Genomic DNA, 27,075 nt, shown 5'->3' with positions numbered 1-27,075 from the left:
CTAATAATTCTCCCTGACCCACGTGTTTAAAAACTTGAAAAAGTTCAAGGTCACTCAAGCCATATTGGCAATAAGACACAAAGATGGAAAGTCTGTGTGTACATACGTCTTAAAGATGAAGTCACACATTGGCAAGATTGTTAGGTGTCGATGTCTCAAGGAAGTTGGCTGTTGACTTGGTTTTTCAGTGACTTCCCGAATCATATGGTAAGTTCGTTAGAGAATACTATATGATGAACCATGACATGACCCTTATTTATTTGACTCATTTGCTTATTGCTGCTGAATCAGAAATGATTTTTGCGCACTGGTTGAGCAAATTTTGTCTGATAAATCAATATCCCAACCTTCTATGGGAAATGGCAACATTGGAAGTCCAAAAAAGTTTTCTCTACGCAAGAGAAAGGCTGAGTCTGAGATAGTCCCGTGTAACATTCTAGAAGAATCCATGTGTTTATTCTGCCAAAAGAACGGGCATTGGTTATGAAGTTTCCCTCACTACCTAAAAGATCTAAGAGATGGGAGAGTCAAGATGTATGACTCTGCTTTAGGTAAAATCCATTATCTAACTCCATTAAGTTCCTATTTGTAGATTCTTAATACATGATCTGATGAGATTACATTTCGATGTTTTGAAGGATCGAAGAAAAGAAATGAAGCTTAAAGGAAGGAGTGAGCTGGGTCTTATCACGAAGAAATGGATTACGATCGCATGGACTTGATGATTGGATTTTTTAGCTGTCGCTTAGAGTTATGATAGATTGCTTAGGAATATGTAATATCATAGTTTTCATTGTAATGATATATATTTTTCCGCAATAAAATAAATTTTGATTTTGTTTTATTTATATTTCCTTGTGATGGCAATTGTGAAAATTGATGTTTGTGTGTTTCTATTATAAGCAATATAAAGTGAATGTGATTCTTAGTTATGTTATTTTCTAAGGAAAGATTCCTATCGCCTAAGTTTCAATTGGACAAAAGCATGAAATCATATGATTTGAATCATGTGATGTATGGAAATCTTGGTACTTAGAAATTTTAAGGCTAATTCCTTGACAAAGAGTCAAGTGAAGAACTAGGGGATCAATTTCACAATGTTGTGCACTAGTTAAGTCCACCATAAATAATAACAAGATTATTCGTTATGATTTACTAAAAGTCTAGTAAACGTGGTTATGCTTACAAGACTAAGTGTAATTCTGAATCATTGAAAAGTTTCAATGAATAGCCGAATGAATAAGAAGAATCAATTAGGAATAAAGATAAAAGTTTCTCCAATCTAAGAAGAAGGGAGAGTACTTTTGTATCATGTTTTATGATCATCTTAAGAACGATATTACAATTCATCCTCTAAGGACACCTTAGTGCACTAGTATGGCTAAGAAGAGGAGTCGGGAATTGTCAAAATGGGTTAAGTCAATAAGATGAATCGTACTTCGTTCCAAGATCAAGTCTTAGAGTCAAACTCCAAGATTGTGACTTGAGTGATAAAATCTTAAGTAAGAATGTTCTTATTTTTTCACAATTTGGTGAGTTGTGATGTTTTGAATAAGACAAAGACCAACTACTACCAAATTGTATGTAGGTTTTGTCTTGATAAAGACACACACTAACTCTTGAATATTTGTTTTGTCAAGGAATGTTTCTTGACAAGAGAATATTATATGTCAAGAGGTCAGTGAGAGTCTAAATGATCTTGAATAGGTTCAAGATCTAATCAAGAGTAAACCTATTATTAAACACTAGAACACGACTTGAGGTTTCTAACCTATCGCGTTGACAAAATTATGTTTCTGGCCATTCCAGTTTGGTCAACTATGCATGTGAGTTCTATGAGTTCTAAATGGATTGCATAGGGGTAAGGCACCTTGTTTCATGAAAAGTACATTGAAATGTACGGGTGGGTTGCTCAATAACTTGGAAGCAACGGTGGGACTCCTGATGGCAAGAAATTAAGAAGAACAAGTTTTGTCCATAACAGTTTGGTTTTGTCTCTAACATTATCTTGTGATTATGGTTATGACAAATTCACATGGATAAGAGCACATACACAATAAAATCTAAGTGTCATAAGGTTTCTCTCCTTCCTGAAAATGATTGTGAGGAAACGTTTTCACTAAGAAAGATTTTAAAGATAACATTATGTAATTTGGGTTTCTCCAATTCAACTATGATTACGATATCCCTCTTCATAGTATGAATTGTGGGAAATGGAAAATGGGTCTGAACATTTTAGACTTATTGGTATAAGCTCTAGAATCGTTTAGACACACACATGAGTTATCTAAGAAAAGGTGTATGAGGTTGAAAATCTTAGATAAAGTCTTATTGAAGCGTCTTAGTATTAGAAATATGAACTTCAGAAACTCAATAAGTATTGTTTTCTAGAAGTTCAACTATTTTCTGAATACATGTCAAAGCTAGTGGGAGCATAAGTGTTATGCTGGTATGAATATAATAATCATGTTAGTGGGAGAAAGATAATTATGGTAAGTTGCAAGTTAGCAATATTAATTATAGAAATCAAGTGTTTTAATTTGCAAAGTTGCTAGGGTTGAAAAGTTGTTTTGATATAATTAAAGGAGAGAATATTGTACATCGTTTCGAAATCTAAGAGCTTAGATCGAGAAATTTTAATCAAATTTAATCAAATATATGAATTGCATTCTCAAAATTCGATTATGATTACGACATCCCTTTTCTTAATTCGATTTTTAAGAACATGGCAAATTGAAATATTATGGCAAAAGACTGATAAAGTATCACGTCTTTATGTAAGACATTATGCTTCATGTTCCATACACTTCGAGTATAGGATCGATCGCATATGCTGTAATAATTGACCGTTCTAAAATTTTCCAAATGCCTAGAGCATTAAGAGGGAAAAAGGACTAGAACTGGACATGACTAAGTTTATTAAACAACTATCAAAGGAAAATCTAAGATTCACTAAGGATTGGTTGTTTGTGAATAGTTAGAAGTATAGTAGTCGATGGACCATACTGACATTATTATTACAAGATTTGATAATGAGTTGTCATATCGAAAATGTGGAAATGTTTCCATATTTGGAGTTGGACGTTAAGAATCTATATGTCTAGATTAGAAACTTTTATGCATATGGATATTCAAAGGAATGTACATTGAATATGAGACTTCGTATCTATGGAATTGTCTTGCAACAATCTCCAATAGATGACTTTATAATTTCATTGGCAATAGTCTTTGTGACTTTAGTGCAGTGACATTACGAAAGGATCGTTGCATAAAACATTAGAATATAACATATTCTATAAGTGGCAAGAATTTGATATTCTTACACTTGTGATAAGGATTGGGAGTTGTGAAATGAGTATGATTGGAAATGTGTTCATTTGATATATTTCACAAAGTAAGGACCATAGGTAAACATTGTGTGCATGCTAAGAGCATGGGACAATTGTAGTAATAATTCAAGTAATAAGTTAATTAACCGAAACAACAAATAATGAGTAATCGATATGGTGATAAATAAAAGGTGTTTTATTTAGACTCAAAGGTTTGGGACCATATATGATTAGTATTATTCTTGTGTTTCACTTTGCATGTTTTGACTTCCTGAATAATTAATTATTTAAGAATAATCAAATTATTCGAATGGTCCAGAGTCGTTCATATGTTGGAAGTAGGTATGAATGAAGACTGTTATGATTTGGTTTGTAGATTGTCTAAAGTGTATTAGACATAGCAAAGGTTTGTTGCAGCGTTCATGAGTGCTTATGAATATGATTTTGAGCATTGGATTAAACCCACCCTCACTTGGATTGCTTCATGGATTTTATCACAAGCGATTGGTGAGACGATAATATCTTGTATTCTTGAAACCGAGATGTGTGAGTTGTATCTTGCGAATCGGTTACACATTGATAATATGTAAAGCACGAGTAACTTGGTGTTATAAAACATATTATTGTGTGTGATTTGGTGAGTGAGTGCAAGCAAGCATTGATTCGAAGTTTATCCGTTCCTTTTACCTAAAGTGGGGTAAAATCGATATTTGAGGGCCCCTCGATAATTTAGTGATGACAAATGTAAATGCTCGGCCGGGATAGGACTAATTTGATTTGTTCAATTAGTCAGTCATCATAAATCAGAAATTGGGAAACAACACATAGACTGAGATAATGATTTCAATCCATGTCTCACGTCTATACGATATCTAGAATGGAGGAATATATGATCCCTTATCTAAAGGATAGGTTACTTATAAGTTCAGAGTTCGAAAACTTCGTTGAGAGCTACGATTGCCAATCGGGTTGTACATGAACTTATGGTTACTAGACTTATCCAAGTGGGAGACTGTTGGATTATTGTCTAAGCCCGTAACTATATTTGGTAAGTACTTGACCCGATTGTGCATGGTCCTTTTGGGTTGCCTTCAAACCTGGCAATGGAATAAGATAATTATTGGAGAGAGAAGAATGATTTATTAATTTATTACTTGGTTAATAAATTAAGTTGAAATCAAGATAAATGATTTATTAATGTATTATGGATATAATATATTGATTAGAAATCATATTGTTTAATTAATATTTAATCAGAAATTAATTTGGAATTAATTTTAGGATTAAAGGAATTAATTGAAACTGCAGGGACTAAAGGTGACAATGTTCAAAATTTGAGCATTGAAGCATTCTAGAACCTCCCTTAGAGGTGGGGAACGAAATCTAGAGTGTACTAGGGTTTCCTTGGGCTCTAAGGGTGCCTTGGAAGCCTTGGGGAGGAAGTTAAGGGATTAGGGTTATCTAAGATACACCTGCCTTATCCTTAACCTTCCTTATCACCTATATAAACCCCTATAGGGTTGGATTTCATCTAAGGTCACTCCAAGAGAGGCTTAGAGCCGAATTTCCACTTCCCTTATCTCTCCATAGTAATCCTTGGTTGATAGGTTTGTTTGTGAGCCATTAGAGGCACGACACTTGTGGTGCTTGCTTTCAAAGACAAGAAGATTCAAGATTTAAGTTGTTGTTACAATATAACAACAAGAGGTATGCATTTCATCTTTCTTTGTGAATTTCCAAATTCCTAGAAGCTTTTTAGGGTTCTTCACATGTTCATAATGTTGTATAACTAATAGTGATAACATAGATCCAACTCTAGGGTTGCATGCACACATAGGATTGTTTGTATAAAACCTATCAGTTCATCCATCTGATCATATGGATCCTCATGAGGTGGACTGTCTAGAGTTGGCTGCTCCTTGGGGTAAAGCTTGTTTAAAAACACATCATTCAAGGTCTTGTTCATTTGCATGTAATCTCCATCTTCAATGTTATCATCCAAATTACCTTGCACTTGCACTTCATCTACTTCAATGCCTCCTTCTATCTCAACATGCAAATCTTCTATTACGTCACCTACATCAGAATACTTGTCGTCGGGGGTGCATACTTCAACCATCTCATCAACAATCCATTGATGACCATTAACACCAATATGATCCATGTACATAGAAATTACACAACCGTAATCATACCCTACTTTGATCAACTCCTGATAGTCTTTCTCAGTTGCTATTATCCTCAATCCTTCAGGGAACTCAATATCAAGCATGCAATAGTACACATCAACGCATGTCTCATTTGTGAATCTTTGAATGAACAATAGAAATTCATTTTTGTCTATTCCAGCAAAATCCACATCCTCAAACCTTTTCTCCACTCCATCTGAGTAACTGATCACTAGATACCTCATAAACAAACCAACAAAATGAAGATCTATCTTCATGTAGACAGCCATAACAAGAATCCAAGACATTTTTTTCGATAAAAAGTAGAAGAAAAAAGAAGAAAGGGGTAGATGAAACCGACTAAAGAACATAATTTCTTGCAGAGGAAGGGTTGGTCTTTATGGATAGAGTTATACGTGGCATGTCATTTAGACATATGAGCTGGCTTTTTTTTTTTTAAACATGTCAAATACAAGCTGTTGATTGGGATTAGGGTCACCGGGTGACCCCTTCACTTTTTAGAAAATGGTCATATTAGCTAGTTAAATGTTAATTCATGCCATTATAAAGCTAAAAAATAACATAAGGGACCTTTTAAACCAAAACATGTAAGTTCGTGGGACTACAGTGACATTTTTCCTAAAATAAATATGACAATTTGTCTGTTACTTACATTTATAAATTTGTATATGCGTTATTTATAATTTGAACAAATAAAGAATGTCCAATTACTTGTAGTCATTATATGCTACTAAACGAGTTCATATTGTTTTCTTATCAAGAAGCACCGAAGTACACTAATGGGCAACATAAGTTGAGTATAAGACATGCTAAGTGGATTGAATATTTGCAAGCCTTTTCCTTCGTGATCAAGCATAAATTCTAGTCACAAAATCAGGTTTATGATGCCTTTAGTCGACATCATTTACTAGTTACAACCATGTATATGCATGTGGAAGGATTGAATGCTTTTTGTAGTTTGTATCCCGATGATCTTGATTTCCATAACATTTATACAAATTGTGGTTTGGGAATCAACAAGGAGTTTTTTTATAAATAAATGGGTACTTTTTTTTGGACCCGGCTTTGTATTCGTAGGAGCTTGTTATAGGATGCCCCTATACTTAAGAGTCATGTTGGTGGGCTCATTGGACCTTTTGGTGGCGATAAAATCTTGGCATTGATTCGTGACTAATTTTACTAGCCTCATATGGAGAAAAATGTTAATAGGATACTTGCAAGGTGTGGGTTTTTCATTTGGCCAAAAATCGTGGAAGAAACGATAGGTTGTATACTATTCTTCTCGTCTATACTGCTTCGTGGGAAGATGTAAGTTCAAATTTTGTCTTAGGTTTGCCTTGTACTCATGACAGAAGGGTTTAGTCATGGTGATGGTTGACCAATTTTTGAAAATGAATCATTTTGTGCCCTACTCCAAGCCGGTTGAAGTGAGTTTGGTGGATCATTTATAATTTTTTGATATATTTTCAAGCTGCAAGACATTCTATAGGCGCTTACTTCTGATCTTGATGTCAAATTTGTGAGCCACTTTTGGTATACCTTGTGGACACGGTTAGGGTCGAAGTTGTAGTTTAAAAATTCTCAACATCCAAAAATTGATGGTCAGACTGAAGTTTGTAAACCGTAGTTTAGGAAATTTGTTAAGAAGATTAATTGGCGACAATCCCAAAAAATGGGATCTTACTCTTCCACAAGCAGAATGTGCTTACAATCGCTCAACTAACCATCCAAAATGAAAGAACCCATTTAAGATTGTGTATGGCAGAAACCCATTCACCCCCTCTTTACTTATCTCCTTTAACTATTGTTTATCAAGTTATTTTTCCCTTAAGTTATATTAGGAAGTATTGAGATGTGAAGATTTGGTTATTGTGGTGCATGCCTTGTCATTAAGTCATGAAGCGACTATGTATTAATCGTGACATATGGCCGCAATTAGCGCAAACCCTAATCTTGGGCCTTGAGCCCTATATAAAGACACTAACTCCTTAAGTTTTTTCTTTCATTAGCCTCCATCCCTTGTGATCCAGAGAGAAAAAAACTAGCCATGTTTTCCTTCCTCTTTGAGAGTTATTACTATTTGGTGATCCTTAGTGAGGAAGCAAAGAGCCGGTGTTATCAAGAAGCTAGATCCGGAAGCATTTTAACATTCTAAACACATTTTGGACCATTGTAACTATTCAAGTTCTAATATTTATGTGTTTTGATTAGTAAATATAAGGTTTTAAGCTTGTTTTAGTTCCCTTTATGATGTCTAACTGGAGTTTAGAAAGCTCTAGGTCCAAAGGTTGTGTTTTGGGGTCTTCTAAACCCATTGTGGTGTATATAAATGATCATTGTCTTCCATTTTGTGCCATGCAAGGATTTGGTTGCATTTTTGGTGCCATTTTGACCTAGGTTTTAGGTTGGTATTTGGGACATGAGAATGGATAAACTTAGAAAACTTTATATAGAAAGACCATATTTTGTTTTTTTTTTTTTGGAAAGTTGGAACCTTAGTCTTAATGGATTAAATGCTTAATTAGAGGATGGATTATGCCGCGTAAAGTGCGACACGGCCATGGAAGGGTCGCAGAGCGAATATTAGACTTGGTTTGCGACTGTTTTGTTGCCTAGTATCTACGACGCGACCAAGAACTCGGTTATGTTGTGTTAACCATTGAACGTTGCCTTTCTAATCGGTTTGACTTTGATAGAAACTTTGATGGATTTGAGTTATTGATTGAGGCTGACTTCTAACTAAATTTTAGGTGGTTCATGTTGATTCTTTGAGGAGACAAGTGTATGTGTTTCCATTTATTAAATTTCGGTGAGTTTTCTCGTTGTATTAATTATGTCATTATTGGATTCGCTGTGTATAAGATGCCAGTGAAATGCTATGATATGATTGTACTCTTAGCTAAACTAGTGAAGTCTTGCATGTTTATTTGTATGCGAAGTTTACATGCTTTGTATGGGATGTTGGTGAGACTAATGTTGTGATGTGAACAATGTTGTAAAACTCATTGAGTTGGCTGATTACTCCTCCGAGTACTCGCTACTCGGCCACTTACCGAGACGAGTTACAGAATCCCGAGTACTCCCCGATCATCCCTTACTGAACTGAGCATTGTTGTAAAATCTGGTCAACTCAGTGATTAATATGTATAACATCCTTAATGATTTATTATTTAACACACACACACACATGTGATTATTACTATATATATCTTAAATTTTCAGCAATTATTCCTGAAGTGAGACCATTATGTGTTTTTCAATTTTGGTGTATTCACGTGTATCTAATTTTGTTATATATTTCAATCAACTTATTATTTTAACTTATGATTTTGACAATTATAATTTCATTAAAAATATTTATACATGAACGACCGAATCTGAGTACTCCCCGAGTACTCCTAAGTACTCCCGAGTACTCGTTACTCCGTAGTCGGCCGAACAGGTACCGAGTAACGAGTTCTACAACCTTAGTTGTGAGCCTACATGCCAAAAGGTGGCGAGGTCAACGAAAGCGGTTGTGAACTGCTAATCACGAAAGTGGTTGTTACTATTTGTTACGAAAATGGTCGTGACTAGATCTCACAAAAGTGGTCGTGATGTCTGAAATTGTATGTATAGTTGTTACAATGATCTATGTGGTACTTTTGGGACTAACTAAGCTTTGTCATTACGTTTTTAAGTTAAATGTTTTTCAGATTGTTTTTCTAACAAAGGAAAGTGCACGTAAGCGCATTTAGAGATTGTTGTGTTTTGACTTCCGCAAAACTCTCATTCATATTTTGACATGTCTTTGATGATGAAAACAATTTAATAATCTATATTTTATTTTGAGAATGATTTTGGCTTGTTTACTTTAAGCTTTAAAAATGAAAATTTTGTCTAGAAATTTGGGATGCTACATTAGCCATTGTAGGTGATTAGTAGTCGAGCCAAATTAAAGATATTCACAAATAGCTTTGAATATATATTGAGAAGCATAATAAACAATATGTTGATTGTGCCAATAAACATCGCAAGTTGGTTGTTTATCATGAAGGTGATCTTGTGTGGATGCATTTGAGATATTAGGTAAGTGAGGTTTCCTAACAGGAGTTTTAGCATGCTCCAGCCAAGAGCTCACATTCATTTTTGTGTTTTGAAGAAAATCAAAGACAATGTGCAAGGGCGGAACACGAGCATTAGAACTAAGGGGGCCAAAACCAAAACTCCGTAGGATCCTTTTCAAAGGAACATAAATTGTTCATGTATCTGCCATAGTTACAAACATACACTATATGTAGTCTAGCATAAAAAATTACCTATAACTCTCTTAAAAATCAGCAACAAGTGAAACAAAATCGTCAAAACATGAAGAAAATAAATACATCAAGTGATAAGTTTAAACTAAAAAATAAGGCTATAGTTGTCCATTTTTGTGTGTATTTCTCCTTCCAAACATGTTTATATGTATATAAATGTACACACTAATATACATGTGTTTGGTGTGTATGTACAAGGCCGTATAAAAATGTGAAGCTTACAATTTACATAGGAATTAGGAATTTAGTTCAAATTGTGCATAAAAAGATAGATAAAGTAATCGTATAATTCATTATGATCTAACTAGATTTCCTATAATATACCCAACTAGTGATAATTCAGGAAAAAAAATGAGTGTGTCCTCTTTTTATCAATTTTAAATCCTTACTGAACACTTTACACAAATACTTAACATGCAAAGTTTGAAGACTACGTTTATAAACCTATAGCATAAAAATTCATGTAAAAGATCACTAGATCAATTACAAAAAGAAAAGGTAAAAAAACTTACATATCAAAATATGAAACTTCACATGTTCATCAAAACTTATTTTCAAAAAATATGAAGCCTCATTGAAGATTTTCACAAACACTTAATATGCAATTTCAAATGTTCAATACCAACAAATTTAAATTGTAGTACATAAACACTAAATTACACTTTTATCAAGAAATAAACATATCAAATTGAATAGATTAAAAAAAACTCATAAACCAGATAACCAAAAAATAACAACTTCGTATTTTCAAGGATATAGGATAAAGAGCAAAAAAAAATGAAGAGATATAGAGAGAGTGATATGGAATCGATGGGGTTTGAGGAGAATAAGTGATTTTATTTCAGTCTTACCTGTTCATAGTTTATATTCATTCTTTGTATCTCTACATCTTGATTGTTAATTGTAAAGAATCCTTCCAAAAACTATGCATTCCTGACCCTTTTTCCTAGGTAGTAGGCTTTATTACAACCATTACGGGTCATCTATGGTGAAACAAGAAGAAAAAACCAATGATTACAAACATATATTTGGTGAAAAACAGGGGGGCTATGGCCTCCCCTAGCTCTGAAGGGTTCCGCCACTAACAGTGTTTACAAGATCGAAATACTGGGTCATTACAACGTGTCTACGACGTTCAATGTTGCAAATTTGTCACCTTTCGTTGGGGATTCCGATGATGAAGCGGACTCGAGGTCAGTTAGGGATCATTTATAACCTAAAAGACACGTTTTTGCAAGATTGTAGAACTCGCTACTCGGTACCTGCTCGGCCGACTGGGGAGTAGCGAGTACTCGGGGAGTACTCGGATTCTGTAATTCATGTAGAAATATTTTTTGGAAAATTATATATGTCAAAATCATAAGTTAACATCATAATTTGATTGAAATATATAACCAAAATTAGATACATATGAATACATAAAAACTGAAATACACATAATTGTCTCACCACGTGGATAATTACTGAAAATTTAAGATATATATGTAGTAATAATCACATGTTTGTGTTAAATAATAAATCATTAAGTGCATTATACATATTAATTTTGAAATTCTTGATTTTTTCTCTTTTTATGACAATTTTGACCCTTTGACCGAGTTTGATCGATTTTGACCAAGTTGGCCGAGTAGGCCCGAGTAAGACTAAGTAGGCCCGAGTTTGTCCGATTTTTGACTGAGTTTGACCGATTTTTGGCCGATTTTGACTAAATCCGAGTTTTTTGGCCGAGTTGACATTACTCGCCTCAGTGGAGGGCCGATTCCGAGTACTCGGCCGAGTAGGCCGAGTTTTGCAACATTGCATTTTTGTCATGTACAACCAAAGATATATAGAACATATCATACAACATGTTTTTGAGAAGTATGAGTTGTTTGTCATGTACCACCAAGATATATTGAACATATCATAGTTGTTTTGTGTATGAGTGTGGGATTTTCAAAATATTTGACCCGGACACGACTAGGGGTCTGACGCAACAACAAAACAGTTTTGTAACTGCCATTAGGTGCAGTGTAATGACGATTTTATAACTGTCATTAGAGACAATTTAAGATTCTTGAACGAGACACAAAAGTGACTAATCAAAGGTGAAAATAAGAGAAACTTAGCCTGATTTGTGAAGATTTTCTAATATGTGATTATCACCCCAACCGGTAAAATAAACGATCAATTGATCCGCTCCCGCATCGCAATCCAGGAGACTCCCGTGTTCGTAATCTCTGATCGTTGTTTAAGAAACAACATTCCTATCAAACATTTCAACAAACACATGTTTGAGCATCGCATAAACAATCACACTTAAACAATCACACTTATTAACCTTGAATCTTGTTAGTTACTGTCGCATAGGTGGCTCAACCTTCTTGCTCGTAGTTGTCCTTTTCAAAGGGAATTGATTCGTACACAACAAAAAGCTTTATCACATTAAATGAATCTGATAAACCTATTTTAACTAGAAAAAAATGACATAGTTAAAACGTCAACATCAATATAGTGGTTCTTCTGTCAAAAAGGCAAAACAAATCATTGGTGATTCTCTTATAACTATCCCAAAATATATTGGACTTTTGTTTTTTACAAAATCCAAATAATAAACATAAAAATAGTTCTTTCATATTGATTTCTATTGTTCTGGTCAGAAAAGACAAACAAATAGAAGTCTTACAAACCAATATTTCGTGCATCGATTTAAAATGATTCGAATTTCAACCAACCGAAATCGATTTCTAGGAAACATACTTGTACTCATATCATTAATCTTTCCAAGTAATAAACCTATTAAGAATCGCAATTGTTTCTCTAAAAGTTCTAAGTGATTGGGCAGAACATCTGAGACAACAATGGTAGATCCCAATACGAACCACCATCGCCGCAATCATGAAGAACATTATCCCAGTACTCATTCACCCCATTCATGGCGTACAATGATGCCGATATCTGTCTCTCCACCTTCATCCTCTCGAAATCGCTCGTACTTTCGCCATCTTCATCACTCTTTTTCGAAATTGGCCCTATATTAAACCCTTCGAATCCATTCCCAGTGGTCAATGGCAAATCAGACTGTAATCCATAATAAAAACCTCCACCTGAATCGCCGATCTCGACACTCCCAGTGCAATTCGTCAAATCTGGCTTATACCCATCATCAAACACCTCAATTCCTTGATACCCAGATGAGAAATTTTCCTTCTTTGCATTGTTGACTTGTACCGTACAACTCACTGAATCACGTCGCGGGGTCACCGGAGTACTTGTTTGGGTTGTGGTTGTGGTTGTGGTGGTGTTTTTGGCGGTGGCGTTTTGTCGAAGGCATTTCTTGTGATTAAGCAAGTTTCGGATTTTGAGAGAGAGAGCAGAATTGATCGGCACATGATGGATGAAATTGGTTCTGGCGTTGGCTCCTCGGAGTAAATACGCCGCCTCATCGTAGGCTCTGGCGGCTTCTTCCGCCGTGTCGAAAGTCCCTAGCCACATCCGGATTTTCTGAGTGGTGTTTTTGATTTCCGCCACCCATTTGCCGGAGGGCCGCTGTCTAACACCGACAAACTTGTTTCTACTCGAATTCCGGCCATTTGTGCTGCCGAATCGGCCTTTCTTGGAAGACGATGAAGATGAAGATGAGAACTCATAGTTTTGAAAGTTCAATTCCATTTCTATTTATTTTTTTAACAAAGAAATTAAATTTGAGTGTTTGACTTATTGTGAAGGATTGAAGGGGGGTTTAAATAGGGGTTTTAAGTTCATGGTGAGCTCGTCTTGTTGTTAATGGAAGCTTATAGAAGTTTGAATTGTTTTTTGGAGGTTGTTAATGGTTGACTGAAATCACAAAGCTTTGAAATAGGAGTGGGGACTATGTCATTAACGTTATTAATGATTGATACTTATCTGGTTTTTAAAACCTCCAAAACCAAAAGTTTAAATAAATCTAGATGATGATGCGATTAAATTTGTAATTGTTTTAGTGGCAACGGGTTGGATTTGATTATTCGAATGTTGGAAAAGTTTTTGTCTTTTTAGACAAGTATTTTGGAACATCCAAATTCATTGTGACCATGTTATAATAAAGTTTATTTCAGAGTTGGTTTTGAAATGATATACTTATAGAAAAGGTTAGACTATGGCTCTTTATTTCGGCCATCAATAGACTTTTCTTTATCTGATTTATCTATATATTGGTTCAAAGATTGCTAGAAGAATAACTTATATGAACTTATATATACAAAGAATAACTCTTTGTACATATATGATAAGAAAGTGGATATTATATGTTAAAAACTCGTACCTTGTACAAGGTACTCTATAATTTAAGAAAATAAGAACCAATCATATGTGGTCATAAGTAGTGAAAAGTATTTATGGAACTGTTAATTCAAGGACAAAAGGGGTATAAAAGGTTGACATTGAAAACAAAGGTAAAAACAAAAATGTAACCTTCGAATGTTGTTGTCAAATGGTAAGAGCCTCACTCGGTCAACTTAACAACCTAAGTTGCCATCACGAAGGCCTGCTTTTAAGTCTTGTCCCCCACTCCTTTCTTCTCTGCTTATTTTATATCTTTGCAAATCTAATTTGATTCCAATCGTTCAAATGACACAAATATATTTAAGATAATTCCAATGACTATCCTTCAAATCTTGTGTTTCCTGTTAACATAAACATGTCAACTGTTAAACAACAAAGCGTTTACTTCTTTGTAAGCAATTTTTCATATACTTCAAGAAGTTTGATACAACTATATTCATTTCAACGGATGCTCAAAACCCGTTTACAAATGAAAATTTTGTGGATATTTGGTTCACAATGTTGCTAAAGAATTGGAATTTGATGGAATCCAAAACTATGGCGAACTTAATTGAAATTTCACGAACAAAAAATAATTGGAATTTGATGGAATCCTATGTGGTTTGAAAACTTTTAACATATTGTCTTTATGGCTAACAATGTTTTTTTTTGTTTGTTAAGTTTGAACTTGGTCGAGATATGTGAGGGCAAAGTCATCATTTAACAACCACATGAACCAATTTTGAAGACTTGTCTTAAAATAACTTATTAACCCACTCTTAGACTATAAATATCAGAACATATAAATATCATGGACCAAACCTGTAAATTAATCTCTTCTTCCCCTTTTAGCCTCTCATACAACCTCCCTTTCCGCTCCATCCCCACCCCTAAAATTTTGTGTTGCGATTTTGTGAAGGTGGTGTAGGAGACCGGATCTTCATCTTTGAATTCATGAACTCTAGCAATCTTGTTTTCCACCATCTTCATCTCTTTCATCAACTACACCACTTTGAATATCGTAGGTATCTTTTTCATCATTTCTCTTTTCCCATTTCTCCTCATGTCACTCATCACTATCCCTCAAATTCGGCCATACATGTGATTTCCTAAATGCCTAACCAATTTTTTCGAGTAAGGTCTTGTTCTTGATATACACATCAGAATGCTTTTTCATCTGCCATGGTGGGTTCCAACGACATGAACGAGTTTGTATTTTGCTTGTTTTTATGAATTGATTGTTGGATAGCAAAACTATAGAACCCCCAACTCGAAATAAACAATTGGGGATCAACATGGATTTTTTGTTCCTGAAATACCAATTTTGGGTGATGTTTTTGGTGCTGACATGTGATAACTGGGAAAACTTTGTCACTGACCACCATTAGAAATTAGCTTGGATAAATATATGTAATAGAGTGTAAATCTAATATTTCATTTTTATAAATAAATATGATTGAGTATACTCTTATATATAAGGGAAAATCGACGCACACACTCAAAAATGAGTATCCAAAAGTCATATTGCTTTCTAAATTGGTTAACATATTCGAAAAGTACACGACGATATGATTCCAAGGATATAAGATTCGTAAAAATCTAACTTTGATTGGAGGAGTTATGATTTTTGTAAAAAGTAAAATTAATCGTGAAATTAAAGTTATTAATGTCGAAATCGGATTAAGAAATTGGTCAAGTTTTGGATAGTGTCACCAAAAGGAAAGTCATAGTATTTTCTCAAAGTCAGAACAATAAGACAAAGAAAGTTGAAAATGGAGACCGTATAAAAAATATATGATTTTAATAAAATCATTAGTATCATACCTCGTTGGGCCAAAAGGTGAAAGTGAAAACTAGCAAAACAATCTAAAGGAAAGTTATAGTACTAGTTGAGACCATCACACATATATAAAGAGGGTTAAGATTAGAGCTTATAAGCATGAGATATGATTTTTACAAAATTATTTCTATGCTTGTGAGATGCACGCCTTGCTCATCGCGCATTATGACCCTGGATTCGTGCAGATTACGGGTGATGTGGCCCAACGAGAGAGTAACATGTGGCGACTCCCAGATGGAGCCACGAAGCTTACGCGTGACACACACAGATAATTGCATCGTGCGTACCTCAAAATCCTACTATAAATAGAAGTGTTCGCAGACCTCAACTGCTATGACAACCATCACTTTCTGGTCAAGTCAAAGTCAAATAAAATCAACAAGTCAAATCGGTCAACTCAATTAACCCTTATATATTAGGGTTTACATTATGTTTACTATTGTACAACACACTATCTTAATGCAAAGTATCACTTAGAGTTTTCACATGTTCAGAAAATCTAAACCCTAATCAGGGTAAGTGATGGTTCTAGTCGGTAAAATATTATTACATACCCTCCGGGGGCGAATAACACTCATAACGAGGCTTAATGGGGTTTACAAACCTTGCGTTGCGAAGCTAAACACTCACAAAAGTCACAAGCATGATCTTTCCCAAATTTCTCTCAAAATCCCTTTTAACTTTTTATAATCACCTGGGGCATCCCGACCCTTAACTTAGTCAAAAATCACTCGAACGAGAAGTTTATTTGAAAACCAGCCATATAGGGCCGAACCCTCTTAGAACCGAACCTCTTATAGAACCGAAACCTCTCCATTAGAACCGAAACTACTCTTAAGACTGAAGTCCCTCTTAAGGACCGTAGCCACCTTCAGTTCGGTTCTTTACACTTCGGTTCGGTCTCACTACTTCGGTCCCAATCTGCTTTCAGTTCACTTGTTCTCGGTCCATCTCGCCTCGTTCGGGTCAAGCCATTTTGGACCGAACATACCTTCGGTCTTGAAGAAAACTTCACTCCGAAGATCACCAACCTTCAGTTCTCAGCACCATAGACCGAGCCAACTTTTGGTTCCATGCTGCACCAACCGAACCCTCGCATGCTCGCTACTTTCTTCCCAGTTTTTTACCATTTTCGCATTTTAAGCCCATTTTTGATGATTTTGACGGGGGATTTTCACCCAAACCTATATTTTAACATATTAAACCCCATAAATCCATATTTTAATCATATTTTGGGGAAAAATTTAATATCTTTTGTACAAGATATTGTCCATGAGTGTTGACTTTTCCAAGAAGTTATGACACCATACCCACTTTATGTCACTATTCACATCAGCCCTAGTCAAGTCATTGTACTTTTCTACTCTTCCCCAGCACTCCATCAGGTTTCTTACACCAAATCTATACAAAAATCTATATTTTTCGCACTTCCCAAAAGTTTCATTCATCATCATCAAAGATCAAACATAACCTCTCTCTCTTTTCTCATGTTTTCTCTCTGGAAGCAAGGACTCCAAGAAAGTCATGAGTCCTTCCCTCATTCTTGATAATTCCTTCATCCTACTCTAAAATATTCTACACTCTTTCACTCAAATCATGGATCATATACTCAAATATCGACATACTTGTTCTTAGGATCTTAAATTCCTCAAGCATTCTCTAAGTGTTCTTGACTTGGAAAATTCTTTTCTTTAATATCCATCCCAAGAAATCACTCAAGGTGAGTTCATACCACCACATTTTCATGTTTTCTTCAAGTTTTAAGGGGGGGGGGGGGGGGGGGGGGATACAAGTTAAATCACCTTAACACAACTCAGACTCATACTTCATCTTTTCACAAAAAAGTTGAGTTCCATTCGCGGACTGTTTTGACCATCTTAAACTTTATATATTTCAAAACTGTTTAATATGCAAGTATTTCAGGTTTATACCTTTCTAATTACTACTTGCACATCTCCATACGATTTTCTACAATTTATGGTGATTTTTACAAAAGTGCATATCATTTCAGAAATGAATTCAGACCAGTCTGTGAATATGAACATTTTCACACAAGTTAGAGATCACTAAAAATTGTAATACAAATTATGAACAAACTAGACACATTTTCTAAACTCTCAGAGTTTACAGATTTAGTTTTCAACTTCGTATGATTTTTCTATGATTTTTCTAAAATAGTGCAGAAAAGTTAAAAACTAGTTAAACATCTTACAATATTAACAACACTTTGTAACATGTTGAGAAAAGTGTATAACAATAAGTTTCTAAATGTTGAATGAATTTCTTGTTAGTTTAACATCATAATCAGAAATTAGTCATTCATGATAAGGGTTTTGATTCACTTCAAACACGTACAATAAACTATAATAGGTATAGTTTATGGGTTTTACATTACAAACATACTACATAAAAGAGGATTTACTTCCACCACAGAAAAGGTTTTACAGTCCAGCCACACGTAAACTCGTTAACGTAAATTGTGAGACATGTCTTCATTGTACTCTTAGAGTACGGGTTTAAATTCCTGTAAGTTATAACTAGAGTCTCTTGTAGGGAGAGTGTGATAATTGTATAGAGATCTATATTGGGATTGACAATCCACACCCAAGCTGCTTGCAATAGCTCGACCGGCTGGTCGGGGGTGACAAATGTCATAACAGTTCCGACGCCTGAAGAACGTTGCAACAAGTCTACTCTGTCATAGTATGGTTGTAGTGACTCACATAGGGAGATAACGATGCATATAGTTTACGGGAATTTCTACTTTAAATGGGGTTTTATCTATTTAAAACTGCATACATCGTTACAAGTATGAAACACACACACACACATACATTCGGTCTTGTGATTTAAGACTACATAACATTTTATAAGAAAAATATTAGATTTTTCTTGAGTATACATTACATTTACAAAGGTTTTCAAACTCTATTTCCAAAAGCTTATGAACTCACCAACTTAATTGTTGATACTTTTTCGAAACTACTTGTATTCTCAGGAAATCAGTAAAACGGGTAACCTGCAACTTTTGAGGATGGGACGCTAAGGCGTCAAACAATTCATTTTGTCATCATAGTGTAATTTATTTTGAAACGTGTAAACTCATACTATGGTATTACTTTTTCAATTATATTTATGATGGTTGTATTTGCTTTGGTCACTATTATACTCGTTGTTATGATACTATACATGAAGTCTGGCATCCCCAGACGTTTCCTCCATCCTTTGTTTGGGGGTGTGACAACTGCACACCTTTCAAAGCAACTCTCTCATTCTCTTTGGTCGAAGTCACACCATCCTGAGGCAATCTCTGAAGCCCCAAGCCCCAAATCTACCCTACATCAAAGTGTCACTTTCTAGGGTAAGTTTCACAGCCCCACTTTTACTATTTTCAAATGTTTTAGGGGGGGGGGGATACATGCTATAAAATTATTTCAATGATTTTACAAAAGATTATTACTTGTAATATATCAATAGTTTTGAAACTTCATGCTAACGTTAAGATAATATTATGTCAGATAGTTACCCTGCATAAGCTTTACAATGATATTATACCTCGTCATTATAATGCCTAAAATTATACTGAAAGATGATACCTAGTTGTTATGTTATGTTGGCCTATTTCCTAGAATAACCTAGTTTCTAGATGTTATGCTGGCTAAAATCTTAGGATAAGCATTGTACTAAGTTGTTACTTTTCCATAATATCGTTAATGTTAAAATTTAATAATTATAGATATGGTATAATATGTATACATATCAGAATAATTATGGAACAAAATTATATCAAAAGAAAGCGTAAGGATAGGCAATATACGTAACTACCATAACGTATCGAAGAATATCTATATAAAGATAATTATTATATATAGTGTTAAGTATATATATGAATAATTATATAAGGAAAAGTATATTAAAGTAAAAGCTAAAGAAAGGAGAAAAAAGATAAATAATCATACTTAAAAGGTTAAACAAAGTAAGTGTTAAATGAGATGTATTATTCATCCATATCTGACCCAAAGCCTATAATCGTTAATCTTAAGTGAGCGTTAAAGATATGTATAGATCTACACAGGATTGACACTCCCACATGCGGTTGCTAGGTACAACCCCGACATGCACAGTCTTTTTCACGACGTCCGATGAAGCTTTGTGGCGGGGAAATTTCAAGTCATATAGCTCGGTTATAGGGACTCATTGTAACATTACACATCGACATTTTAAATTAAACTACCTAAAGGAAAATGCCTAGGGAGTAATTAAAGTATAAAAAGATAAAGAAAAATTAAATACAAATCTATAAAATAGAAGGCTATAAGATAAATACTAAAAGAGTAGTTTATCTTAGGAAAAAACAAGTTGAAGAATAGAAACCTTTTTTTAAAAAGGATTATAAAACTATTCTAAAAAGTATAAAACCATGAAAACCTATGAACTCACCAACATTATGTTGACGTTTTCAAAACCCATGTATTCTCAGGAGATGAATACCAGTGGAATCAGTGGAATTAGAGTTTTGAAGGAAGTCATCACCTAGTTGATTGAAGTTCTATTTTGTTTGCTTGTTGTTTAGTTATGTTAGGGAGTGTTGGAAATTGAGCAATGTAACTCTTTTTAATAATGGATAAAAGAAGGATTTGTGTTATATTTCTATTACTGCTCTATTTACTTACCTTCAGATCCAACATCCCATAACGTTGCACAACCTGGCATTTCCGCCACTAGGTGGAGGTGTGATAGGTTGGTATCAGAACTACAAGTTATAGCGAACCAGTAATTCCTTAGGAACTATGTAACAACCCAATATTTCAACTCTTTGTAATGGCCTAATAGGTCAAGTATTTTAACCATTTTTGAGTTAATCAAAATAAACGTTGATAATAAAATGTCCAAAAAGTTTCTATTTAACTACCTACTATGTTTTACATCATTAAACCGGGATCGTACGTAAAAAGAATGCCCAAACCCGGCCTCGTATACTGAAGTTAATATTTTTCCAAATTCGGCTTAGCAACAGTCAACTGAAAACTTGAATCAGAGATCGACCGACTTTTGGCCGGAATGACCTAAACGAGAATCGAAGGTCTCGACAATGGTTTTTCAGCAATAAAAAGTCTGGCAAAAACCGACGTCAGATAAAGAAGTTATTAATTTTTAAAGAAATTCCTTAATCACGTCATTTTAATAAATAAATAATAAAAATAATTTCAGAATTTGTCGACGGAATCTAAATGAAAGTTGTAGATCGTAGTCTCACCTTCGCGGGGATATAAAGAACGTCGAAAACGGAGTTCGTATGAAGAAGATATGAATTGTTGAAGTTTATTAAATAAATTATATATTTATTTAATTATAAATTCTTGGTATTATCCGAAGGAGTCAGCAAATAGGGCCGAAGTACGCGCCGCGTACCCTCGTACGCTCCGCGTACTCAAGGCCAAGGCCTCGGATCGTCCACGTCGCCCTATGCAAGCCTACCCCCCCCCCCCCCCCCGCCCATCGCATCCGAAGTGCGAGGTAGTCGAGGAATCTGTCATGCGTCACGTACGCGTACGAGCGTACGCCCCGCGTACCGAGGCGGTTCCAGCCTCCTATAAATATGATGCGAGGGTTCCCGGAAAATTTGCTCATTCTCTCTCACTTTTCTTGCGTTTTACCTCGTTTTCCGTGCCCGCACTACCCCGAAGCCCTGGTCATTTTGTGCAAGTCCTGAATGTCGATTTTACTCCCGAGATTCCCGAGGAAAATCCGTTTCCTGAGACGAAACTCTGCCCAGTTTTCCATCTCTCTATCTTCAAACTTTCAAGTGAGTTCATACCCCTTAATTAACCCTTTTAATATTCTAAACGCTTTTATATGCTTTCTAGGGAGGAAATACAAGTAAAACACACGACTACTATCGGGTGTTATATATAAAGATTATTATACACTTTTATTAAGTGGAATCATGTGTGATTTACAAACTTTATAGGGAACTCCCGTATACAAAAATATATTACAATAGATGCTATCTTTAAAAACTTTAAATGGTTGTAATGCATGTATAAACTAAACATTTTCTTAGATCTAAAGTATGTTGTGTCTATCTTAGACGCTACGAAAATCTATGTTTTCATAACAAGTGATTCTTTTCTAGATATTCTAAAAACAAACGAGGCACACTTTTAGAAAACTATAATAGGTATAGTTTTATGAGGACATTGCTAACTTTTACATACTAGAAACATGATTTTTGAGAAATCACTTTCATGTACGATAACAAACGAACATTTCAACACGTAAATATGTTTTTATAATACGGTTCAGTGAGACATTTACTTCACGTACGTTCGAGTACACATTTCAAGTCCTGTATTATATAACAGAATCCCTTGGAGGGGGAGCATGGTGTTTGTGTATAGATCTATACGGGCTTGACAACCCGCGCCCTGACTGTTAGCTACAGTCCACCGTTTGGGGTGACAAACGTCATAACATTCCAACGCCTGAGGAACGTTGTGTATAGGCAATCCGAGTCAATAATATGGTTATAAAGCTCACAGGAGGTATTAAAAATACATTGATTTACGCGGTTTTCAAACATATTTGTTACTTTTACACTTACAAACATTTTGGAAACAAACAAAGGTCTGGAAGGAAGACTACTTTTATACTAGTAGAAAATACAGGATTTTCTAAACACGAACAAACAAGGACAAGATATTTCGTTTCATACAAACATTGTCATTAAATACTTATGAAACTCACCATCTTAAATGCTGATCTACTCTTTCAAAATTACTTGTATGTCCCAGGGATTCAGTAACTACAGGTATCATTATGCTTTTGATGAAGAGATGTTGCGGCGCCAGTTTAATCTCATATTTTGACATCATATTTGTAATTGATTTTGAACATGTAACGTTTGACAAATGTAAACTTTTAATTATATATATATGATGGTTGTATTGCTTTCTTTACTATCTATTCACTTGTTACGCTACCACATGAAGTCATCCGCCCCCGAACGTTTCCGCCGTTCAGGTTTGGGGGTGTGACAGATTGGTATCGGAGCAATGTTTATAGTGAACTAAGTATATCAAACCACATAAGATATACAAACTATAAATGCTTAAGGGACTTATACTCTCTGACAAAACGATTTTATTTAAGCCTAAGCCGCGTTTCGTATAACTTAAAAATGTTAGTTCATTCAAGTACAAATACATGCATACAACAAATTAGTTTCATGTTTATTAACTATACAACAAGTATTTAGACAAGTTGGACACTATGATTAAGACTCGATATATGTAATCGGATTTGGGACAAATATAGCATGATCAACTATATTTGTCCGAGATCGGACCAATGTATATCGAAGAACGCTCGTAGTGAGCAACAAGTCAAAACTTACCAAAAACATCACAAAGATCGAACATAAGAATTTAAATACTATAGGAGTATTTGGTGCATATGCTAGATTAATTAATATTACATGTCTCAAGTTTTATTCAAATCTTATAACCCTATTCTCGAATAGTCAAATGGCTGGATTTCACCTGCATAGAGACCCTAACTACCCATAACAAGGCAACGAAGGATGGATTGAAGAGGATCCAGAGGAAGACGAAGAGCCCATTGAGTTGGATGGCAGGGACGACTCCGGGACAGACTCAGAACCGGAAATAGTCAACCCTCCACCCATTAGGAGGAACTTTCAAGGACCGAATACCGTCTGGGGAAGTCACCTCGTCCACTGGAGCCAACAACTAAGTATACGCTCTCCCTACGGCATGTGCCGAGATTTCTACGATGTCCGAGGTGGAGGTTCAGCCGATAGGGCACTCCCGGTTATGGTGGGCAAACTCGCCAATCAGTCCTACCAATCAGGGGATCAAGCAAACCGAATCCAAGAGGTTAACGTGGAAGTACAAACCCACACGGCCGATATCAACTGCCTAGAGATGTTGCAGAACGACATCCATATCCGCACCGAAGCATTCCAAGCACAAGCGAATGCAGCCTTCGCAGAATTGAGGGAACAACAAGCCGCCCTTGATAGGCGTCTTATGGAGTCAAAGCAATCAGATGCATAATCGAGCTCCAAGCGCAACACACGTCGCAGGTAGTACTTGTGAAAACCTCAAATTTTGTTATAACTTAGGACCTCGGCTAAAAGTCTTTAAATTTCTCAAACTTTGTAATCGGAGACCCTTACAGGGGTCAAATTTTCATGATCGATGTATCACTTTTTATATTAATATAAGTGCCACTATTATTACTACGTTGAGTATGTCGTGCATGTTGGATAAGGTGTCTAAGTCCATAACTTATTTGGTATATACTTGACCCGACCGGCATGGTCCATTTGGGTTGCATCTCATCCAAACTATTATGGATAATTTTATGAGAGTTATACACATATGTTTATTAATATATTATGAGTTATAATATATTAATATGAAGTTACGTTATTTAATTAGTTTTAGTCTTAAATTAATTATGAATTAATTTAGAGATTAAAAGGAAGACTAATTAGATTATGGGCTATTTTTTTATATAGTGTGGGCTAATACTCATTTGTTAACGGGCTAGGCTTATGTGGAAGTCCATGGATGATCCATGGAGCTTTTAACCCATGGATCTTTGGAAAGGAAAAGACATGGGTTATTAGGGTTTCACCCTAACCATGCACACTATATAAGCATGCTTATGGAGCATGAAATGGAGCCTAAGAGAAAACTAGTGAACTAGTGTGTGTGTGTGCATGTGTGTGGCCGATTTTATACAAGGTGTATACTCTCTCAAAGTTTTTCCAAGAGTTTGTGGTGTTTGTGATTCCATTTGAGGCATTCACACTATTGGTGCTTGGCCCTCAAACTCCTTAGAACCAAACTCACCAAAAGGTATGTAATCTCTTCTAACTCTTTTATGTTGAAATGTTCCCCATGCCATGTTAGATAGGTTATAAACCTTGGAAAATTATTATTTTGCATGTATTTAGACAAACATAGATCCAAGGTTTATTAGGGTTGCATGCACACTTAGGAAGTGTTAGATTGCTCAAAACCCAGGTATCAGAGCCTAGGCTTACTTGTTTGATACTTGATGCAAAATAGTGAAAAAAGTCGAAATCGTTGCTGTCTGCATGGTGGACTCGCCGAGTCCATTAGGGGGACTCGACGAGTCCAAGGAAAACTTCAACCTACTCGACGAGTCAGTTCATGCACTTGACGAGTAGGATCAAAAGAGTGCAGATTCTCAACTTTTGCTGCTGGAAATGGAATAGAAACATTACCCTAAATTGTTTTGGTGTAATAAAACTTATTTTAGTTGGTGTAATGGTTGTTCTAATCCATTTACAATAGCATATATCAAAATTCCATGATTTTATGTGTTCATATAATTCTTGAATTTTTGATGATCATGTTCATGTTCTTATGAATTTAGAAAATGATAGGAATTATTTGCTGAATTGTTTAGGATTAATTCTTGATCATTTATGTGTTTTAATGGAGTCCATAATTTGTCCTCAAGTTATGGATTTCCAAAGGTCACTCTTATTCAACACACACTTAAAACACATAAGTTACATGAAAATGAAGAGTCTTCATTTTTATGAACCTTTAATTCATAAGTTATGAAATGAAGAGTTTTGCAAAGTTACAAAACTTGCCCTCAAGTTTTGGAATTTGTAAAGTTTCACACACTTTAATAAACTTTAATTCCAACCCTTAGAGTTTTAATAGTTAAAATTCAACCCTTATACTATTTATAACATTAATGGTTAATTATTATATATATATGTATAAGAATAAGTCGTTTTACCGTTAGTAGGCCTCATTCACGAAGCCGGTCTATAAGGTGGGTATAAGGTTGTTGCCTATAAAATGGCGACTTAATGGGTGTATACTCTCACCCACCGCTTGCTTGATCGGTGGAGGGTCGTTAGCCGAACGGGTAGAACAATGACTTTAAATCCTCATTAAAAGTATAATGAATATTATAAAATAACTAAACTCTTTTAATTCCCAATCTTAGTTATTTTAGGAAAAATGTGAACATGGTGCTAGTCCATGGAATTCACACTTTGTACCTTACCAAGTCGTTGGTGGAGCGTGTGTGGTTAACCGGCACACTAACTAGGACTAGTAAGGATCACGAAGGGTGACTTAATATTTGTCATAGATCAATGGAGTGTGTGTGGTTAACCGACACATTGATTAGGTGATAATATTAAGGGTACCGAGTGAATTAGCATGGTTATTCACACCTTGTTTTGTGATCCTCGGCATCCCAGTCACAAAACTTGAAGGGCACAATCGAGATTGAAACATGCCATTGAAAAGTTCAATGAATCTCAAAAGAATCTAGGAATTTCAAATCCAATTAAACCTAATAAATCATTTCATTTTCGTGGTGGAAATTGGTGAATCGTCATTCACCTACCTTTCAAATATATTATTACTTAGATTACGGAATCCCTATTCTAAGTGTAATATATTGTGATTGGATCCTAGCCTTAATATTACATTTGGGTGTCTTATTAAGGATCCTAAATATCTAATCTAAACTTACTCTCTTCTTTCAGATGTCTTCCAACACTAATGCTTCAGGCTCTAACCCAACTGGTTCTTTCTCTCTCATGAATCTTTGTGGGAGGGTCATCTTTGATGGTTCCAACTTCATGGATTGGATTAGGAACATCAGGATGGTTACTCATTATGAGGACAAAGAATATGTCCTCGATAAGGAGTTAAAAGAACTTGATGAGTCTACTGCTACTCCTGAGGAGATCGCTGAATTCAGGACTCATGAGAGAGATGCTACTAAGGTGGCATGTATCATGATGGCCATGATGACAGCCGAGCTCCAAAAGTCGTATGAAGATTTCTACCCTTTTGAGATGCACCAAGACCTGATGGAAAGGTACCATCAGAGTGCTCGTCAGGAGTGGTATGAAATAATCTCCTCCATAATAACTACCCGCATGAAGGACGGTGAATCCATCACGGGCCACATGCAAAAGATGCAAAGGTATGTGGACCGTTTGCTGAAGCTGAATGTTAACATCCCTGAGGAGTTGGCAATTGACATCATTTTGCACTCCTTGCCTTCTTGTTATGATCATTTTCGAATGACATATCATATGAACA

The 27,075-nt window shown here is 35.2% G+C and overlaps 1 pseudogene; it reads right to left on the bottom strand.

The window, feature by feature from the left end:
* Positions 1-12,381: 12,381 nt before the first annotated feature.
* Positions 12,382-13,532, bottom strand: LOC144999793 (ethylene-responsive transcription factor ERN1 pseudogene; annotated as a pseudogene).
* Between the last annotated feature and the right edge of the window lie 13,543 nt (positions 13,533-27,075).

Source organism: Lactuca saligna, chromosome 6, assembly GCF_052625555.1.
Source record: "Lactuca saligna cultivar CGN05327 chromosome 6, ASM5262555v1, whole genome shotgun sequence".
NCBI classification, from domain to species: Eukaryota; Viridiplantae; Streptophyta; class Magnoliopsida; order Asterales; family Asteraceae; genus Lactuca; species Lactuca saligna.
Note: the sequence above shows the minus strand (reverse complement) of the source record. Positions and strands in the feature narration are given on the sequence as shown.